Raw genomic sequence first — 9,022 nt, 5'->3', positions numbered from 1 at the left:
TTAATGATCAACACATCAGTATTTTAAACGATTTTCCACAATAATTCAACCTTCTGGCTACAATCAATATTTACTTCTCTCTCAACATTATTTACAAAGCTTTCCACACACGTAGAAAAGTTAAATTCAGCTTTTCTTTCAAGGTCACTTTTCTGGCTAATTCATCAAGGGAGCCATAAGAATTGTGCAGTAATTTCTTTCTTTTTGATTTGGGAATATTGACAGGAAAGTAGACTTCTTCAGTAAGCATGTTGTTAGCGACATTAATAAATTAGACACATGTGCAACTCTTGGGTATCTTTATTGAGGAAACGTTTCGCCACACAGTGGCTTCATCAGTCTATACGTAGGAGAAATTTGAAGAACAGAAGGAGAATGAGGTAATCAGTCCCTCAACCTTGAGTCGATGTGTTCAGTCCATCAGTCTTGGATAGAATACGGCATATGAGCGGAGAAGGAGTTTATAAACCGTATGGCAGGAGAGGTGCAGCAGCCATAGGTGGTGTTACATTTGTTCAATGTGGAAGTAGGTCGTGCCCAAGAATTAGGCAAGCAAAGAATTCCTAAGTATTAAGATCCCAAGAAGTTGCAGTGTCTGACAGGACTGATGAAGCCACTGTGTGGCGAAACGTTTCCTCGATAAAGATACCCAAGAGTTGCACTTGTGTCTAATTTATCAACATGTCGGTTCTCTGAACCATTCATCTACAAACCTGTCAGACACTGCAACTTCTTGGGATCTTAATACTTAGGAATTCTTCGCTTGCCTAATTCTTGGGCACGACCTACTTCCACATTGAACAAATGTGACACCACCTATGACTGCTGCACCTCTCCTGCCATACGGTTTATAAGCTGCTTCTCCGCTCATATGCCGTATTCTATCCAAGACTGATGGACTGACCACATCGACTCAAGGTTGAGGGACTGATTACCTCATTCTCCTCCTGTTCTTCAAATTTCTCCTACGTATGGACTGATGAAGCCACTGTGTGGCGAAACGTTTCCTCAATAAAGATACCCAAGAGTTGCACTTGGGTATCTTTATTTATCAACATGTCGGTTCTCTGAACCATTCATCTACAAAGCGTCATTAATGTGTGGCAAGTGCCCTTACTGATGGCACATTAAGCAATAATTAAGGAGTCAAAGTCAGTGCCATAATTTAATTTTAGTGCCATTAAGATGACAAACAATTGAATTTGCAGTGTAGACTGGATTGCATCAACTCCAGTTTGAGGGACTGATTACCTCAGTCTCCTTCTCATCTTCGCTATTCTTCTTTGTATTGGACTGATAAAGACACTATGTGGCGAAACGTTTCCACAGCAAAGATACCCAAATGTTGCACATGTGTCTAATTTGTCTACAGACGCCCAGTTGTTAATTCTTATGCCTAACTCAACATGGCTGCAACAGCTATTAACTAGGAAGGTAGCAACAAGAGTAGGTGCCGCCCTGCCAGTACACTCTCGCTTACAACAAGAGTAGGTGCCGCCCTGCCAGTACACTCTCGCTTACAACAAGAGTAGGTGCCGCCCTGCCAGTACACTCTCGCTTACAACAAGAGTAGGTGCCGCCCTGCCAGTACACTCTCGCTTACAACAAGAGTAGGTGCCGCCCTGCCAGTACGCTCTCGCTTACAACAAGAGTAGGTGCCGCCCTGCCAGTACACTCTCGCTTACAACAAGAGTAGGTGCCGCCCTGCCAGTACACTCTCGCTTACAACAAGAGTAGGTGCCGCCCTGCCAGTACACTCTCGCTTACAACAAGAGTAGGTGCCGCCCTGCCAGTACACTCTCGCTTACAACAAGAGTAGGTGCCGCCCTGCCAGTACACTCTCGCTTACAACAAGAGTAGGTGCCGCCCTGCCAGTACACTCTCGCTTACAACAAGAGTAGGTGCCGCCCTGCCAGTACACTCTCGCTTACAACAAGAGTAGGTGCCGCCCTGCCAGTACACTCTCGCTTACAACAAGAGTAGGTGCCGCCCTGCCAGTACACTCTCGCTTACAACAAGAGTAGGTGCCGCCCTGCCAGTACACTCTCGCTTACAACAAGAGTAGGTGCCGCCCTGCCAGTACACTCTCGCTTACATCCAGAAGTGTATATAACATGTGAAATATTATTACTAACAATTAAGCGAGAAATTTCTTCCTGAGCAGTTGCTTTTACAAGAGATTTAAGGAAGGAATTACAAGTGCTGAGGGTCTCGGGAAGGGCTCGGAGATATACTTCACCAGGAATGAATACAACTTCTATTGAATAAAGAAATGAAATTTCCACTATCTGTTTACATTTGTGTTTGTTTACTCCTAGACTCTGAACAAGATTGATGGTGACAGTATCTGGTTTATTTCTTAAAGTTTTAATACCAACTACAGTGTTAATCTCAATCATCCTCCCAGTGATCTCATTGATACCAAACTCATTCCTCACAGCGGAGGATAATTCTGAGCGCTTCAAGCTGCATTAGCTCCAAGGGTCGGAGAGAATTTACCTTAGCTAACATTAACATAGGCGTAACGTAATCAGTTAAGGATATAATACAGATTGTGTACATCATGCTGAGTATTCTCATGCTAGTTCTGTAATTACGACTGTAGTCAGTAAGAGTTCTGAGAGCTTTTAATCTATCGTTGTAATTCTTGTTTACATGTAGCTGTGTAATGATGGATTTAGTGAAGGGTTCGTTTGTACCAGATAAATGAGCGGGGCGTGTTGCTTATTTATTAATATCTGTGTTTAAGATGACGTTTTGATGAGTTCTAGAGGATTGCATATCTGAACCTCATTACGAATGTTATGTATGATAATTTATGTAACTGTATTTATGTATACCTGTACCAAAATAACCTTAATTACTTACTGAGGTAGATAGAGAAGGAACAACACCAGTAGCAGCAGCAGCAAGAGAAGCAGTAATAGAAAGAGCAAGTAGAGCGCGTATGGAAGTGTAAGAGAACCCAATCTCTGTCTCCCTCTCTCTCTCTCTCTCTCTCTCTCTCTCTCTCTCCCACACAAACGCGCGTGGTCCCGAGCGTTCACGGCAGACAGTCTTCAGCAGGAGCCGCGCGTGTCACCTTCCCCCCACTCGTGCCTTCCTTATCTACCACGGAGCGACACTCGCTCTCACTCCAACCAACCCCAACGTGTCGCACCCTTCCTGCCGTACCAAGGAACCGACACCCAATCTGACGTAACGCATCTGCCGCACTAGGGCAACGACACTCAAGCTGTCGCAACCTTCAAGAAAACAATATCCGAGAAGTGTCGAGTCCTTACCATACGACCTAAGACGACGACTAAGGGATCGACCAAAGGACGATAGCGTCAAGGGGTCAACATACATACACACAGTGACCTCTTATAGTGTCATGGCTCATCTCTAGGTGTGACCTCGCATGAACTCTGATAGCGGCGGCAACTTGGCGTGCCACTGGGAAACGGGGCGAAGGGAAATGAATCTTAACTGACTGGCAAACATAAGTTTGGACGCGCTTGTGCAGTGTTTGCTGACTTGGAAAAAAAAGTGGAAAAACTTGAAAAATTAGGAAAAAAGTCGCAATACCGAGAACAATTCACGACAAATCACAACTCAGAGAGAAACTTTAGATAACATTTCGATCTATTTTTAACCGCTGTCAAGTCGCGAAAATTTCTGATAATGGTGTGTGCCACGGAGGTCATGGGTAGGAAATGGGGATCTCCTTTCCCTCTCATTATTCCTTAGCGATGAATGGGTGAATCAACCCCCAACCAAAACCTCTCCCTTCTCCTCTTCCTAATCTACCTCCTCCACTTACAACGAGTAATTCCTCCACAACCCTCTGGCCACCACCTCATCCTCTTCATCCTCCACGACCATCAAAGAAAGGTACTTCACACAGCTTTGGTAACTCCTACCAGTGACAACAGACTTCCCCAACAGTACTAAGTCAGAAGGATACTCTCCAGTCTTAATTTGCGAGGCTCCAGTTAGTGCTCATCCAAGCAGTTACACTCCAGTCTTCTGGAAATGAATAACAAGGTTGAGGGAAGCCGGTAAAAAAAGAAAGTAAGATCATCGAAACTGGGCAGCTTAATAGTATTTTACCTTTCCATGTGTGTAAAAAGAAAAACATCGTGAAACGCTGTCGCATGAAAGAGTTTTCTGTCAGCATCTAGTTTTCTGTTTCGAGAGTGTCAGAAGGCGAATTTGTTTGAGTGAAAAGAACTTCCCGATAAAGGTGTGGAGAATTGCAGTTATAGAAATGTGACCCACTTCAACTGAGACTGCTAGAAAGGTGCCGAGAAAACTTTGTATCCCCTGAGGTGTGTTCTGTGGGGTGTGTCCCGTGGAGTGTGTCCCCTGGGGTAGTGTGACTTTGCGAGAGTGTGGCAAGTGGAGGTGTATATGAAGACGTCTCACACCCAGAGGGGGCTGCTTCACAGCTCTTAGTCCCCTCCCTGGAAAGGGGGGGCTGGCTGTCAAGAGAGCGGGCTGACTCTGTGAAGGAGGCCGTGGCTAAGGGCCAACCAAAGCCATAACACGCACACAAAGACATACACACACACAAACACACACATACAAACACAAACGCCAGAACCAGTGTCTTGTGCTACTCTCCTACTCTAACTGCTACTACTGTTCCTCCTACTGTTCCAGCAACTGCTGCTATTGTTCCTGCTACTGTTCAAGCCACTGCTGCTATTGTTCCAGTCACTACTACTACCGTTCCAGCCACTGCTGCTACTGTTCCAGCCACTGCTGCAACTGTTCCAGTCACTACTACTGCTGTTCCAGCCACTGGTGCTACTGTTCCAGTCACTACTACTACTGTTCTAGCCACTGCTGCTACTGTTCCAGCCACTGCTGCTAGTGTTCCAGTCACTACTACTACTGTACCAGCCACTGCTACTACTATCCCAACCACTGCTGCTACTGTTCCAGTCACTACTACTACTGTTCCAGCCACTGCTGCTACTGTTCCAGCCACTACTACTACTGTTCCAGTCACTGCTACTACTGTTTCAGCTACTGCTGCTACTGTTCCAGCCACTACTACTACTGTTTCAGCCACTGCTGCCTCTGTTCCAGCCACTACTACTACTGTTTCAGCCACTGCTGCTACTGTTCCAGCCACTACTACTACTGTTTCAGCCACTGCTGCTACTGTTCCAACCACTACTACTACTATTTCAGCCACTGCTGCTACTGTTCCAGCCACTACTACTACTGTACCAGGCACTGCTGCTACTGTTCCAGCCTCCGCTAGTACAATCATGCTCCCCTCCCTGCTCCCAGTGCTACTTTCACAGCTACTGTTCCCTGCTCCCCAGAAATTCGTCTGCTCAGGTAAGCACTATACCAGAGTATTTTGAAAGGCTGTCAAACGTAAGTTCTTATTAATCTTCCCGATGGTAATATTTACACTCCCGCCATTTCTCATTTTATGCAGAAGTGAAAAGAAATGTTAGGATTAGGTTTAATCTGTTAGATAAAAGGACACAAATGCGACTAATTTCCTTAGAGCTCATCGAAGGTTCCATCCAAATTATATATATATATATATATATATATATATATATATATATATATATATATATATATATATTTTTTTTTTTTTATCACACCGGCCGATTCCCACCAAGGCAGGGTGGCCCGAAAAAGAAAAACTTTCACCATCATTCACTCCATCACTGTCTTGCCAGAAGGGTGCTTTACACTACAGTTTTTAAACTGCAACATTAACACCCCTCCTTCAGAGTGCAGGCACTGTACTTCCCATCTCCAGGACTCAAGTCCGGCCTGCCGGTTTCCCTGAATCCCTTCATAAATGTTACTTTGCTCACACTCCAACAGCACGTCAAGTATTAAAAACCATTTGTCTCCATTCACTCCTATCAAACACGCTCAAGCATGCCTGCTGGAAGTCCAAGCCCCTCGCACACAAAACCTCCTTTACCCCCTCCCTCCAACCCTTCCTTGGCCGACCCCTACCCCGCCTTCCTTCCACTACAGACTGATACACTCTTGAAGTCATTCTGTTTCGCTCCATTCTCTCTACATGTCCGAACCACCTCAACAACCCTTCCTCAGCCCTCTGGACAACAGTTTTGGTAATCCCGCACCTCCTCCTAACTTCCAAACTACGAATTCTCTGCATTATATTCACACCACACATTGCCCTCAGACATGACATCTCCACTGCCTCCAGCCTTCTCCTCGCTGCAACATTCATCACCCACGCTTCACACCCATATAAGAGCGTTGGTAAAACTATACTCTCATACATTCCCCTCTTTGCCTCCAAGGACAAAGTTCTTTGTCTCCACAGACTCCTAAGTGCACCACTCACTCTTTTTCCCTCATCAATTCTATGATTCACCTCATCTTTCATAGACCCATCCGCTGACACGTCCACTCCCAAATATCTGAATACGTTCACCTCCTCCATACTCTCTCCCTCCAATCTGATATTCAATCTTTCATCACCTAATCTTTTTGTTATCCTCATAACCTTACTCTTTCCTGTATTCACCTTTAATTTTCTTCTTTTGCACACCCTACCAAATTCATCCACCAATCTCTGCAACTTCTCTTCAGAATCTCCCAAGAGCACAGTGTCATCAGCAAAGAGCAGCTGTGACAACTCCCACTTTGTGTGTGATTCTTTATCTTTTAACTCCACGCCTCTTGCCAAGACCCTCGCATTTACTTCTCTTACAACCCCATCTATAAATATATTAAACAACCACGGTGACATCACACATCCTTGTCTAAGGCCTACTTTTACTGGGAAAAAATTTCCCTCTTTCCTACATACTCTAACTTGAGCCTCACTATCCTCGTAAAAACTCTTCACTGCTTTCAGTAACCTACCTCCTACACCATACACTTGCAACATCTGCCACATTGCCCCCCTATCCACCCTGTCATACGCCTTTTTCCAAATCCATAAATGCCACAAAGACCTCTTTAGCCTTATCTAAATACTGTTCACTTATATGTTTCACTGTAAACACCTGGTCCACACACCCCCTACCTTTCCTATATGTATATGTATATATGTATATATATATATATGTATATATGTATATATGTATATATATATATATATATATATATATATATATATATATATATATATATATATATATATATATATATATTCTGGGGAATGTACATTACCAACACTGAATTATCTCACGAAGATATTTTGCTATAAGAAAATCTTTGAGTAAGGTTCCTAAGTTCCTACCAAGATGTTAGGACACGCTCACCTCTGTTTTAAAAACTGCAAAGCTGAGATAAGTACGAGACAGGTGTCAAGGATCGCGTATTTAACGTAAGACGCAGTAACGCAGTCAACAGGTAACCTGTTGTAACCAACAGTAGTAATAACGTTCACGAAGGCAACTGGGTTTTTCTCTTGCAGGTAATGTCTGGATAACGTATAAACAGTAGTAACAGGATAAAGTATAAACAGTAGTAACAGGATAAAGTATAAACAGTAGTAACAGGATAAAGTATAAACAGTAGTAACAGGATAAAGTATAAACAGTAGTAACAGGATAAAGTATAAACAGTAGTAACAGGATAAAGTATAAACAGTAGTAACAGGATAAAGTATAAACAGTAGTAACAGGATGAAGTATAAACAGCAGTAACAGGATAAAGTATAAACAGTAGTAACAGGATAAAGTATAAACAGCAGTAACAGGATAAAGTATAAACAGTAGTAACAGGATAAAGTATAAACAGTAGTAACAGGATGAAGTATAAACAGCAGTAACAGGATAAAGTATAAACAGCAGTAACAGGATAAATTATAAACAGTAGTAACAGGATAAAGTATAAACAACAGTAACAGGATAAAGTATAAACAGTAGTAACAGGATGAAGTATAAACAGTAGTAACAGGATAAAGTATAAACAGTAGTAACAGGATAAAGTATAAACAGTAGTAACAGGATAAAGTATAAACAGTAGTAACAGGATAAAGTATAAACAGCAGTAACAGGATAAAGTATAAACAGTAGTAACAGGATAAAGTATAAACAGTAGTAACAGGATAAAGTATAAACAGTAGTAACAGGATAAAGTATAAACAGTAGTAACAGGATAAAGTATAAACAGTAGTAACAGGATAAAGTATAAACAGTAGTAACAGGATAAAGTATAAACAGTAGTAACAGGATAAAGTATAAACAGTAGTAACAGGATAAAGTATAAACAGGGGAAATTATCAACATGAACAGAAAAAAGTATAAACAGCAGAAACAGGAAAAAGTTTGAATAAACATGTGTCACCACACGAGAGAAACGTTTCTTCAGTAAAGCTGAGGTAATCAGTCCCTCAGCCTTGCCTGAGGGACTGATTACCTCAGCTTTTCTACATAGTTCTACTGTCTTCACATTATGTCTTTGAATTTGTATTGATAAAGCCACTGGATGGCGAAACGTCTACAATAAAGATACCCAGATGTTGCGCATGTGTCAAATTCTCAGTGGTCTTGTTGGGGCATGGAGAGGATTTTATATGTTCTCAGTGGTCTTGTTGGGGCATGGAGAGGATTTTTTATGCTCTCAGTGGTCTTGTTGGGGCATGGAGAGGATTTTTTATGTCCTCAGTGGTCTTGTTGGGGCATGGAGAGGATTTTATATGCTCTCAGTGGTCTTGTTGGGGCATGGAGAGGATTTTATATGCTCTCAGTGGTCTTGTTGGGGCATGGAGAGGATTTTATATGCTCTCAGTGGTCTTGTTGGGGCATGGAGAGGATTTTATTTTTCTCAGTGGTCTTGTTGGGGCATGGAGAGGATTTTATTTTTCTCAGTGGTCTTGTTGGGGCATGGAGAGGATTTTATTTTTCTCAGTGGTCTTGTTAGGGCATGGAGAGGATTTTATAAGTCCTTGACTGAAATGTGACGAAAATTGTAATGCGCAAAAATGTTGCAGCAAAATGGGAGGTGCAAATTCAATAAGAGCTCTCAAAAAGAAATGGAATCAAGACTTCTTGGTCTATCTTTCTGACGAGAT

The 9,022-nt window shown here is 42.6% G+C and overlaps 1 protein-coding gene across 1 annotated transcript in view; it reads left to right on the top strand.

Moving 5' to 3' along the window:
* Positions 1-2,846: 2,846 nt before the first annotated feature.
* The window catches only part of LOC128695602 (PDF receptor-like), a gene marked incomplete at its 3' end in the record, with an annotated part of 126,155 nt that continues 119,979 nt past the window's right edge, over positions 2,847-9,022 (top strand). The window contains exon 1 of the mRNA XM_070080048.1: positions 2,847-5,337. The remainder of the gene's footprint in view (positions 5,338-9,022) is intronic.

The sequence above is a fragment of the Cherax quadricarinatus genome, unplaced genomic scaffold, assembly GCF_038502225.1.
Source record: "Cherax quadricarinatus isolate ZL_2023a unplaced genomic scaffold, ASM3850222v1 Contig99, whole genome shotgun sequence".
Lineage (NCBI taxonomy): Eukaryota > Metazoa > Arthropoda > Malacostraca > Decapoda > Parastacidae > Cherax > Cherax quadricarinatus.
Note: the sequence above shows the minus strand (reverse complement) of the source record. Positions and strands in the feature narration are given on the sequence as shown.